Source organism: Pan paniscus, chromosome Y, assembly GCF_029289425.2.
Source record: "Pan paniscus chromosome Y, NHGRI_mPanPan1-v2.0_pri, whole genome shotgun sequence".
NCBI classification, from domain to species: Eukaryota; Metazoa; Chordata; class Mammalia; order Primates; family Hominidae; genus Pan; species Pan paniscus.
Window position 1 is genome coordinate 37,214,502 of NC_073273.2, and position 13,801 is coordinate 37,228,302.

Here is a 13,801-nt window from a genome sequence, read left to right on the forward strand (position 1 = left end):
GGAGCCACTCAGTTTGCTCCCAACACCCTTTTGTAGCCACTCAGTAGAGCTACCTTGGCAAGTACTCTAGGAGTATGGGAAAATGAAAACAACAAACTCACACACCTTTTTAACACACACAACCAGTTGTGTCTACCCAGCCAAGGTATATTCTTACATGGAATATATCTGTTTCCCCACTATATCTGTTGACCTATATCTGTCTCCCCACTAACTGGACCGGCATCTGCACTTTAGTCTTTCTAAGTCCCAACATTAACATTGCCCCAGGACATCAGACCTTATCAGTACCCCTCAAAGCTCAAGTCCATCAGCACAGAGTCATACAACTAATACTCCTACTTACAGGGTTAAGAATGGCTACTGCTACAGGAACTGGAATAGCCAGTTTATCTACTTCATTATCCACTATCACACACTCTCAAAGGATTTCTTAGATAGTTGTAAGAAATAACAAAATCTATCCCTACTCTACAATCCCAAATAGACTCTTTGGCAGCAGTGACTCTCCAAAGCCACTGATGCCTAGACCTCCTCACTGCTGAGAAAGGAGGACTCTCACCTTCTTTGGGGAAGATTGCTGTTTCTACATTAACCAGTCAGGGATAGTACAAGATGCTGCCCCATGTTTACAGGAAAAGGCCTCTGAAGTCAGACGCCTTTCCAACTCTTATATCAACATCTGGAGTTGGGCAACATGGATTCTCCCTTTTCTAGGTCCTGTGGCAGCCATCTTGCTATTACTCACCTTTGGGCCCTGTATTTTTAACCTCCTTGTCAAATTTGTTTCCTCTAGAATCAAGGCCATCAAGCTACAGATGGTCTTGCAAATGGAATCCTAAATGAGCTCAACTAACAACTGCTACCGAGGACCCCTGGACTGACCCACTGGCCCTTTCACTGGCCTAAAGAGTTCCCCTGTGGAGGACTCTACAACTTCAGGGCCCCTTCTTTGCCCCTGTCCAGCAGGAATTAGCTAGAGCAGTCATCAGCCTAATTCCCAACATCAGTTGGAGTGTCCTATTTAGAGGGGGTATTGAGAGGTGAAGCCGGCTGGGCTTCTGGGTTTGGTGGGGACTTGGAGAACTTTTCTGTCTAGCTAAAGGATTTTAAATGCACCAATCAGCACTCTGTGTGTAGCTAAATGTTTTTAAATGCACCAATAAGTGCTCTGTGTCTAGCTAATCAGGTAAGGTATTGGAGAACTTTTCTGTCTAACTAAAGGATTGTAAATGCACCAATCAGTGATCTGTGTCTAGTTAAAAGTTTATAAGCACACTAATCAGCACTCCATAAGAATGGACCAATCAGCCCTCTGTAAAGCAGACCAATCAGCACTCTGTAAAACAGACCAATCAACTCTCTATAAAATGGACCAATCAGCAGGATGTGTGTGGAGCCACTTGAGCTAGCAGCAGGAACCCACTCGTGTCCCCTTCCAAGTTGCGGAAGCTTTGTTCTTTCGCTCTTCACAATAAATCTTGTTGCTGCTCACTCTTTGGGTCTGCACTATCTTTATGAGCTGTAACACTCACTGTGAAGGTCTGTGGCTTCACTCCTGAAGTCAGTGAGACCATGAACCCAACAAGAGGAACAAACAACTCTGGATGTGCCACCTTTAAGAGTTGTAACACTCAGTGTGAAAGTCTGTGGCTTCACTCCTGAAGTCGAGTGAGACCACAAACCCACTGGAAGGAAGAAACTCTGGACACATCTGAACATCTGAAGGAAAAAACTCCGTGCACACCATCTTTAAGAACTGTAACACTCACTGTGAGGGTCTGTGGCTTCATTCTTGAAGTCAGCAAGACCAAGAACCCAACAGAAGGAACAAATTCCAGACACATTAGGAATAGCCCAAGGAGGCCTCTCCCATCCCAGAGGCTTCCAGGGCCATCCCAGGTAGCCTGTAAAGCCCCAGGCTTTGGAGCAGGGTGCCTGTGTCTGTCATCAAGGGCCAAAACAAGCAAAAAGTGGTCTTAACTGGTATAGGGTACCAAGCTTCTTTTACCCAACTCTAAGTAACTAGAATTTCTAGTTACTCCAGAACACATGCATGTCAAGATTCATTGTGCAAGCCTTGATAATATTAAGGCACCAAAATGAAAGGAGGTGTCATCTGCACTTCCTGGGTCAAGTAGGGGCTCAGAAAGCTGTGAAACTCGCTTATTTCCTGCAACAGGACTTACTTTGGTAAAATGTCTCAAGTTCTTCTCCTCTGATCCCGATACTTACATCAAATAATTTAAATATCTCACCCAATCTTATGAACTTACTTGGCATGATCTCTATATTATTCTGTCTTCTACCCTCCTCCTGGAAGAGAAGAAAAAGTTTGGCTTGCAGCTCAGGCACATGCCAGTTGCCTTCAATGGCAGGATCCTACTACAAACGTAGGAGGCGCTGCAGTTCCCCAGGAAGAGTCTTCCCGGGAGTACCAACCCACAGACCCCAGGCTAGCATTCCATAATCATATAGGGTTACTCGCCTCATTGCAGGTCTTAACAAAGCTGTTCATAAAGCTGTAAACTTTGAAAAACTCAAAGAAATCTCCCAGAAAGCAGATAAAAACCCTGCCCAATTTCTTCCCCGCCTTACAGAGGCTTTCTAAAAATATACTCATGGCCACCTTGCCTCCTGAGAAGGAACCACTATTTTAAACCTTCAGTTTAACTCCCAAACCACCCCCCAAAATTGGCGCAAGCTTCAGAAGCTTGACGATGGCCCTCAAACACCACAATGAGACCTTCTTAATTTAGCCTTCAAAGTCTTTAAGAATCATCATGAGGAAAGTAAAAGGCAAAAACAGGCAGTTTCAAGTCCTCTATCAGAGGCCCTGCAGGACCATGGGGCTTCAGCTCCACATGAAAACCTCCTGGTAATTCACCTCTACCTAGTGCCTGCTTCAAGTGTGTCAGTGAAGGCCACTAATCTAGACAATGCCCAAACCCAGGTGAGCTCACCAAGCCATGCCTCACTCTGTGGAAGACCCCACTGGAAGTCAGACGGTGAATGAACCCTGAAAGGACTGCTCCATCCCTTCCTAAGCCAGCCAAAACCTCCTATTCAGATCTTATTGGCCTTGTCACTGAGGACTGATGGTGCCCTGGAATTGATGCCCTGGCAACTACCTTCTCTTTGTCTGAGCTGAGGGTAACTCTGATGGTGGCAGGTAGGCCAGTATGTTTTTTAAAAAAGTATTACTGGGACAACCTACTTTGCTTTACCTAATTTTCCAGGACACACTAAGTCCTCCCAGGTCTCTGTTGTAGGAATTGATGGACAAGTCTCCAAACCCTGAGCCACCCCTCCACTCTTCTGCTCCCTGCACATGTTTTCCTTTACTCACTTTTCTTAGTCCTGCTCTCATGTCCAACTCCGCTCCTAGCAGAGACATCCTTTCAAAACTCCACACTACTCTCCACCTCCCTGCTGACCTATTTAGGAATTCAACTTTCCCCTGGGACCTGGGCTATGATCCAGACCAAGCAACACTGATATTCTAGCCCCACCTTCCTCCAAAAGCAAAATCCTTCCCTTCCTAGGGCTATCAGCCTTTTTTAGAATATGGATTCCCAACTTTGCTCTCATAGCTCACCCACTCTATGAAGTGGTCAAAGGCCCTCTCAATGAACCCCTAAACCCCTCACATAACATACTCCACAGCTTCCACAAACTCCAAACTGCTCTTCTCTTTGTGCCAGCTCTGTATTTACTGATATCTCCCAGCCTTTCACTCTCTATACTGCTGAAAGCTGAAGAATAGCCCTCAGTGTCTTACAAAAACAGAAAGAAAATCCTCTTTCTTTCTCCCCTGTAGCTTATCTCTTTAAACAACTAGATAACACAGTCAAAGAGTGGCCAACCTACCTTAATGCACTAACTGCAGCAGCTGTTTTAGCTCTAGAAAGCAGGAAACTAAACTTCAGCCAGAATACTGCTGCCCAAAGTTCTCATAATCTACAAGACCTCTTCTCTTCCTGAGCATTAAGCTCCCTTCCACCTTCCCAAATTACTCCATGCCCTCTTTATCAAAAATCCCGAATTTAGTCTTGGGAAAAGTGCTCCCTTCAACCCAGCATCTTACTCCCTGTATTCTCTTCTTCTCCTTACTCTTGAACTGACATCCTGGACCACCTAGACACAAATTTTCCAAACATTTCCTTGGAGCCTCTCACCAAATCTGATGATCAACTATTCATAGATGGCTCCACTTCTGGGCCCACCAGCTCCCCTAGAATTGCTGGATATGTAGTTCTTTCCCTTGACTGAGTAAACTGAAGCCAAGCCTCTACTGCCGGGAACCTCCTCTCAAAGAGCAGAACTCATAGCTCCCACCTGGGTTCTACCACTTTCCAAAGGCAAATAAGTCAACATTTATACAGACTTTAAATATGCCTATCACATTCTTCATTCCCATGCTGCCAACCGGCAAGAGAGAGAATTCCTTACTGCCAAAGGAACCCCCATCACTAATGGCCCTTTTATTTACAAACTCCTTCAGGCTGCACACCTCCCAGCTAAAGCAGGAGTTATGCACTGTTGAGGACATCAAACAGGATCAGAGGAAATCTGAAGAGGGAAGAGACCGGCTGATGAGGAAACAAAAGAAGCCTCCCTTTCTTCTGTCCCTGCCCCTCTCCTCCTCATTACCCCAGCAATCCAATCCAAGTACTCTCCTACCGAGGAAGCTTCACTACTACAGAAAGGAGCCTCCTTTCAAGGGGACTAGATAGTGAAAAATCAAAAGCTCATCCTCCCCCAAGAGCAAACTAAAGAAATTCTGACATCTCTTCACCAATCCTTCCATATCAGTGTGTGCCCCCTGTACCTACTCCTTCACCCTTATTTTTCCTCCACACATCTATTCATCTCACTAAGATCTATAACCTCAAACTGTTGTCTATGCTCTGTTATTTTCTCCTAAGGGGCCCTCCACTCTTCCCCTATCCCTGCACATCACCTCAGGGGAACTCTCCCAGGGAAGGAGTGGGATGTAGACTTCACCTACATGCCTTCCATCAAGAGGACAACATTTCTTCTTACTCTTATAGACACCTTCTCTAGGTGGGTAGAATCATTTCCTACCTCTTCAGAAAAGGCTGCAGAAGTCTCCCAAATTGTTATGATGGAAATCATCCCTAGATTTGACCTTCCTAGCTCCACACAATCAGACAATGGCCCTAGCTTCATCTCCCAAATCACCCAACAGTTTTCTTAGTCCCTCAGCATCCAGTGGTGCCTCCATATCCCATATCGACCCCAGTCACTCAGAAAAGTCAAAAGGGCAAATGGGATTCTTAAGGCTTAGTTAACCAAACCCCCTCTTGAGGTCCAAAAAGCATAGACCTGCCTTTTGCCCATAGCACTGGTTCACATCAGAGCCAGTCCAAAACACCCTCCTTCCTCAGTCCATATGAGATAATGTATGGACACCCTTTCCTCTTACAAAACAGGCACTCTTCTAACTCTCAGCTAGGAGAACTCCTCTCAACACTCTCCTTCATCTGTCATATCCTCCACGAACAAGATGACCAGGCCATCCCAAAACCTGATGAAGGCCCCACCAACCAAACTCTCCTTCCAGAAGAGCATGTCTTCCTAAAAGCTCTTAAACCAACAAGCCTTGAACCAAAGTGGGAAGGCCCTTTTCAAGTTCTTCTAACTACCCCCACCGCAGCTAAACTTTCAGGTCATATTGCTTGGTACCATCTTTCCAGATTAAAAAGAGCCCCCAAAGCACCCACCGACCCACTCATTGCCATCCTTCATCCATTCTTCAGTACTCTCCTTAGCCCATCCAAACTCCGTCCCACGTCCATCCTGAAGAAGACCTCTGAACAATACCCAGACTCTTCCTTCCCTTCCTGACAATCACAAGTACTTTCCCAATTTCTCTCAAATGCCCTGTTCCTGCCTACCTTGCCACTTCACCCTCTTCCTCACCTCTGTTTGCCAAGACATCTCCTGGTTTCATCCCCAAACTCCCATTCTCAACTCTTTTAGAGTGGATAGATGACCATATCTTCCAAGGCCCCCTATGCAACTTTTCCCCAGATGAAATGCACTTATTTACTTTTCCACTCACTCTGTCTATCTACCTCTCCTACTCCTTGAGCTGCCCCACATAGCCACACCTACCCTTCCAATAGTACACAACTACCTCTGTAAGACCCTTAACTCACTCCCTACTAAACCAGTCCAACCCCATCCTACAAAAAGACTGCTAGCTCTACATTTCCCTATCAACTACCACCTATGTTGCCAATCCCGTTCCCTCAAAAAACTGGGTTTTTACTAAATTAACTTATCATCCCCGTTATGAAGGAAAAACCCATTCCAAATTTTAGACATGCAGTCACTAGCCAAATTTTCTGTCATAGACATGACAAAAAAACACTCTGACAGGGCACGAAGTACAGCTTTTATACTCCTATATCTCCAATCTTATCTAATATACAAGTAATAACAGCCCATTCATGGCCCTATGTCCACCAACACCGGTCTAACTTTTCAAGACCCGTGTGTATTCAACACAACCTGTCCTCAGGTCTGCCTTTAGGTCATCTAGTGTCCCATCAATGTAACTATACCTTAGAGCTTCAGGCCTCAAAGTACCACCAAAATTTTAAGGTCACCCAAACAGCCAAATTTTAATGGCTTGTCCATTTTTGAGGACCCCCAAATGTCATCACCAGCTCTTTAGTAACCATTCAGGATTTTGTAATGGCAGACATATGAGCTGTATGACCATTCACCCATAGACCCCTTGTAGCCTGTCTCTTCTCCTTGCCAAATGCCTAAGTATACTCTCTTGCAATTACTCCTCTGAATGACTCCTAGTAGACACAAAATGATTATTTCTCCAATGGGAGAATAAAACACAAGGAGCCACTCAAATGACCCCTAAAACTCCTTTTCAGCCACTTACTGGAGCCGCCTTAGCCAGCATTCTATGTGTGTGGGAAAATAAAAACAATAAACTCACACACCTTTTCAATATACATAACCAGTTCTCTCTGCCCAGCCAGGGTGTATTTTTCTTGTGTGGAACTTCAACCTATGTCTGCCTCCCAAATGGACTGGCACCTCCACCCTGGTCTTCTTAAGCCCCAAAATTGACATTGTCCCAGGAAACCAGGGTTTACCAGTCCCTATTAAAGCTCAAGACCATAAATGCAGAGCCATACAGCTAATACCCCTGCTTGTAGTACTAGGAATTACCACTGCAACAAGAACAGGGATAGCAGCCTTGTCCACCTCCTTGTACTACTATCAGGCTCTCTCAAAAGATCTCTCAGACAGCCTGTAAGACATAGCTAAATCAATCCTTACTCTCCAATCCCAAATAGACTCTTTAGCAGCAGCGACACTTCAAAACCATCAAGGTTTAGATCTCCTCACTGCTGAAAAAGGCGGACTGTGCATCTCTTTAGAAGATTGCTGTTTCTATACTAACAAGTCAGGACTAGTATGAGATGCGGCCCAATGGTTAAATGAAAAGGCTACTGAAATCATGCAGCACCTTTCGGACTCCTGACTCCAGTGGTTCCTTAACTCCTGGGCTGGCAGTCCCTACCACCCAGCCTCTCCCAACAACTGTCACCCCTATCCAGAAAGAAGCAGCCAGATGACAATGGCACCCCATTGAATGGTCATAAGACTCATATGTCTCCCATTACAAAATCCTGAATGTTTGGTTACTAAAGAGCTGGTGATGACCTTTGGGCACCCTGAAAAATGGACAAGCCATTTAAATTTGGCCATTTGGGCGACCTTAATAGAAGACTATTATCTATTAAAAGGCTGGAATGTTAGGGAGAAACTGCCTCAGGAACCTCCCACCCCCAACAATGCAGCTGACCCTTACCCTGAATTCTCTACTGCTGCATTCCTGAACCCTTATATAGGCACCACAGCAATGTCACCAGGCTTGCTATTACAGCCTGCCAGGCAGCACAGGGGAGGTCATGAGAAATGTGGATAAATCTAAGTTACACCCTCTTGTAAATTCCTATTTACACAACATAATACACTATAATCTGATCATGAGATGATATGTGGTAAAGTTAACTGACAAACAACCCCAGGGTCTCCCTCTCCCATATAAATCCCTCATTTTGTAAGCTCAGGGCTATCTCTAACTATGGTGGAGCAGCCCAGCAGGTTGATAAACTTAATTGCCTCACCTTGGGTCCCTCTCTCTCTTGTCCTTTCTTTCAGCTAACCTTACACCTTTCAGATATATAGGGCAGTAATGACTAAAACAAATAAACAAATTGAAATTCTCTTTCTCCCTTAATATAAAGATAAATTATAAAAATAAAAAAGTATTAAAAGAGATTTTATTGTCCATTGTTTTGTTTATTTGTTTGTTTTGCTTTTTTCCTGCAGAAATAGTAACAAGTCTTTAAAGGAGCTTATATTAGAAACAATATATCATTATTTATTAAGGAAGCCAAGTAAAGGACTGAATGCTGAAATTGGAGAGTATTGCAATTTCCCTTTGAAACTGATGAGTAAGCTGCTTATTCTTGTCCTTGACATCTGAAACAGTCTTGGTGCTTGTAGGTGCTTAATCCATATTTCTTAAAATGAGGAAAGCCTTACCATTCATAAGAAAGTGGAGTCATACTTTTTTCATTGGATAATTTAAATTACAAAAATGACCTCCATAATTGGAAAAGTAGACCAGGAAGACAAAAAATAAAATGACTACTGGGAAATTTTACCATCATTAAGTTCCTCTTTATGTCTTTCTTCATAGAGGGCTTGTATCCTCTGCATTATGCAAAGTATGAGATAAACATTGCTAAAGATAAATATAATAAAATGTGTAGACTAATACATCTTGTTGATTTAGTAAAGAAATGCTGAAAAAATCTGTTTTCTTCTCTGTAATGGCAATTTTACAGATGTTTTATGTGAAGTTACATTGCTTTATTAATGGAAGCATGTAAGTTTTATTTTAAAGTAATTCCCTCTCCACCTAGGGTGTATAAAATGTTGCCCCTGAAGTAGGTGTGGTCTGTAGGATGAAATGGAGGCTGGGTGCATACTTTTGCACAATACGAGCTCCAGATCTCCTTACTGCAAATGTAATTCCAAGAAGAAAATCCTTCGTGAGCTTGGCTGTTGGAGACATGCAATCGATGCAGGAAGACAGTTTACATATTTTCCTTTACTTCCAGTTCAGTTACAAGCCCATGGAATATGACTGGTGCATGAATATTTCCTAATTAAATCTACTCTGATTTTTTTTATCAGGAACTTACCTGTTGAGATCAGTCACTGAGGCTTGCTACTATTTTTATTGCAAAGACCTACTACTTCGAAGGCACTTGAAAGCAATGTTCTAATAATAAATTGTGAATAATAAACAGCAAAGATATGACAGCTTGAGTTGGTGGCATTTAAATCCCTACAAAAAACAAAAAATACTATTCATTCCTTGACTGCTTACAAGGTTAAGGACACCTTGTTAAAGATTTTCCTTTCATTAGTTCATTAAATCACAACAATGACATCCTCAAGTGACTCTTATCCCCATCTTACTTGTGAGAAAATGAAAGCCCAAGGAGATTATGGCACTTTGCCTTGGATAGTAAATAACCTAACTATGATTAGGGTGGAGGCTCTCACATCTATACCTTTGATTATAATCATTGTCACAAACTTGAAATGCATCACTAACATGCTGCTATGATAACAAAGCAAGCAACTCCTTCCTTTCTTCTTCCTTGCCCCGTCTCTCTTTTATTTGTGACTGTGGTGGCCAGAAATAGAGCATGATGTACTTATTCCAAAGGATGGCCTGTCTGGATTTCCTGAAAGATGCGGTAGAAATGCACCATGACTTAGGAACAAAATGCCTCACCATCAGCTTGGATCAACAGTGACCTCCAGAGGAAACTGCAGGTGCTGTACTTGAATTCGTGGTGGCTTCTAGGAAAGGGATGAATCTGACTTTCTGTAATAGATTGGATCACTTTTTCCTCAAAGACATCCACTTCTTGACTTCTGGTAGCTCAGTATGTTAGCCTACATGACAAAAACCTTCGCAGATCTCATGAAGTTAAGTGGTTCAAGATGAGAGATCATCTTCTATTATCCAAACGGTCTTACTATTATCACATGGATCCTTATGAGACATAGACAAGAATGTCAAAGAAGACAGGAGAAATGACCATGAGTCAAGGTAGACTCCAGAATTTAGAAAAGCCAAGGAATAGATTCTCCTTGGAAACTTCATAAAGAACCAGCCATGCCAACTCCTTGAATTTAGCTGCTTAAGACTGATTTCAGACTTCTAACCTCCAGAACGATGAAAGAATCAATGTGTGTTTTTTCTTAAGCCACTAGGTTTGCAGTAACTTTTTGTAGCAGCAACGTGAATCTCATACACACTTCCACCAGGAAAACTTAGTTCCTAATTCATGGTCGATAAATTTAGAAATTTATTTTTTGCATTCAACAATAGTCTAGTCCTGTATCTTAGGAAGAGCTATGCAACAGATTAAATTGCACATACTTTTCTAGCCAGTGAGTACTGGCTTGAAAAACCAGATGACTCAGAGTGTTCTTAATTGTTTTAATCAAAGACAACTAAAATGTAAGCCAGATCTCTTTGAGTCTCTCAAGTCATGCAACTCAGAGCTGCACTTTATAGATAAATAGCACAAAACACACTGAGTTATAATCTGGAGACTATATTTCCATCTTCATCTCACCTAATACCTATTCCCTACAGGTAACTGAAACAATCTCTGGGGATTTGTAAGGACTGATTTGACTTTCCTTCTTCTGTTCTTTCTTTTCCTATATTCTTCTCTCTTTCTCTCTCTCCCTCCCTCTCTCCCTCCCTTTCATGTTTTAGAGACAGGGTCCTGCTTTGGTCACCCAGGCTTGAGTGCCTGACATGATCACAGCTCACTGCAGCCTCCAACTCCTCAGCTCAAGAAATCCTCCTGCCTCAACCCCACTAGTAGCTGGGACTACGGATATGCATCATCACACCTGGCTAATTCTTGTTTGTTTTAAAAGAAAGGGTCTTGCTATGTTGCCCAGGCTGGTTTCAAATGCTTAGCCTCAAGTGGTTTTCTTGTTTTGGCCCCCAAACTGCTGGGATTACAGGTTTAGGCCCTGGTGCCTTGCTCATTTTCTTTTTGCTTTTCTTCCCACCTTCTCTCCTCCCTTGAAAATACTAGTGTGGAGTGCTATATAGCACATGATTCTAACACAATTGTTCTTGAACTTGAGAGAATATCAGAAGTGTCTAGAGGGCTTGAAAAACACAGATCACTGGGCACTGTCCCAGAGATTCAAATACTGTATGTCTGAGGTGCAGCCAGATAATTCATGACACCAAGAAATTCCCCAGGGATGACAATATTTCCCCACTTGATAGGATACTTTGTAACTACTGTATTAGTTTTTAGTCTACTTGAATAACCAATGCAATGATTGTCAACCTGGGGTATTTTGCATACCCCTTCAGCCCTGCTGACCCCCAGTGACACCTGGCACTGCGTGGAGACATGCCAATTGTCACATCTTTTTTTTTTTTTCCTGAGATGGAGTCTCACTCTGTCACTCAAGCTGGAGTACAGTGCAGCAATCTCTGCTTACTGCAACCTCACCTCCCAGGCTCAAACAATTCTCCTGCTTCAGCCTCCTGAGTAGCTTGGATTACAGGATCCCACCACTGCACCCATCTATTTTTTATATTTTTAGTAGAGATGGGGTTTCACCATGTTGGCCATACTGATTTAGAACTCCTGACCTCAACACAGTGAAACCCCATCTCTACTAAAAATACAAAAAATTAGCTGGTTGTGGTGGCAGGTGCCTGTAGGCCCAGCTACTCAGGAGGCTGAGGCAGGAGAATAGCATGAACCTGGGAGATGGAGCTTGCAGTGAGCCGAGATTGTGCCACTGAACTCCAGCCTGGGCAACAGAGTGAGACTTCATCTCAAAAAAAAAAAAAGAAAAAAAGAAAAAAAGAACCCACCTCAAATGATGAAACATGCATGGACCCTTGTGGACTGAACATAGAGGGGGTGAACATGGGAATAAGAGACAAGAGACAAAGGAGTTTATTTGGAAGAAGGGGTCAGGGGGCACCTTACCTCTATTGGACAAGGGCTCTGAGCTTTACACAGCCCTCTGTATTTATTAGGAAAAATAGATAGTGAGGAAGTTGGGGGGTGATTGTCAGGTAGTTGTCAGTCAGCCGTTTGGTTCACAGAAGGCTTCAGCTGCATCCTTTGAACAATAGGCACTGATTTTCTCAATAGATAACTTCAAGGAGCTGCAGCAGAGAGTGATGTCCCTCAGCAAACCTTTTGTTGGCAGGGCAGTGTGGATTTGCCCACATCCTGCATTCATGATAAACAGTTTGCTGTTTGATTATATAGCCTCTAGCAGAATGCTGAATTTGTCGCATCCCGTCAGGCTTCAGCTCCCTGCATATCCCCCTTTTTGTTTATGTATTAATTGAAAGAATGTAAGGCCAGGCTGGGCAGCCCTCATTATCTGACTGGTGGTCCATCCACTTTTACAGAAAACATAGCATTAGAACTGTGTCTTGACTCTGGTCAGCCTTCTCTCCATCTATGCACTCAGGCCCAGCTGGATCATGGCTCTTACTGGAATGACTGGGCCCATGGTTGGCCACCCTGGGTTCCTCCATCTCCTGTTCCGTGGTTGCACACATCTTGAGGGTACCCACGTGGTTTGTCCATCTCCTGTAAACACACAGGCATACCCTCTTCCCCACATCAGAAAATCCACTGTATCTTTCCATTGTCCTTCTTCTGGGGATTTCCATGACACTTTCAGACCAACTTTTCTCTTTTCTCCTAACAATTGCCAATGTCTTTCTGCTGGAGTCTCACCATTCTTACCAGGAGTCAAAAAATTTAAAGTACACAAGGCTAAATGTAGTTTTGATTGAGGTGGTAGCTGGCCTCCTATACCCCCTTTTTTTGTCTTTTCAACATGCGTTGTAGTGTTTGATGTGCCCATTCTTTAATGCCTTATCCGCTAGGATTATAAGGAGTTTCTGTTTTATGTGTTATAGCCCAAAGCTGTAAGAAATTTTGAAAGGTATGACTAGTATAAGCAGGTCCATTGTCAATTTTTAATTGTTTAAATATTCCCAAATGAGCAAATGATGACAGACAATGTCACTGTACATGACCAGCTATCTCAACTCTTTGGCATGTAGCATAAAGCATATGAGAATAAGGTAACAAATTAAGCAATTCTGGGTCTGGTGTACTTTTTTTTTTTTTTTCTTTTTCTTTTTTTTTCTGAGATGGAGTCTCTCTCTGTCCCAAGGCTGGAGTGCAGTGGTGCAATCTCGGCTCACTGCAACCTCTGCCTCCTGAGTTCAAGTGATTCTTCTGCCTCAGTCTCCCGAGTGGCTGGGACCACAGGTGTCCACCACCGCACCCAGCTAATTTTTGTATTTTTAGTAGAGAGGCGGTTTCTCCATATTGGCCACGGTAGTCTTGATCTCTTGACCTCATGATCCACCTGCCTCGGCCTCCCAAAGTGCTGGGATTACAGGCATGAACCACCATGCCTGGCAGGTCTAGTGTACTTTTAACTGTAGCAGTTTCTATGTGACTGGTTACATTTACAACATAAGCTGAATCACAGACAATGTTGATAGGATCTGAAGCTGTGAGCTGTAAAACATGAATGATTGCAATTAGCTCTAAGTGTTGAGCTGAAACCCCCGCAGTCATTATTACTTTCAGACCTTTTTGGGATAACAAACACTGGAGAATTCCAG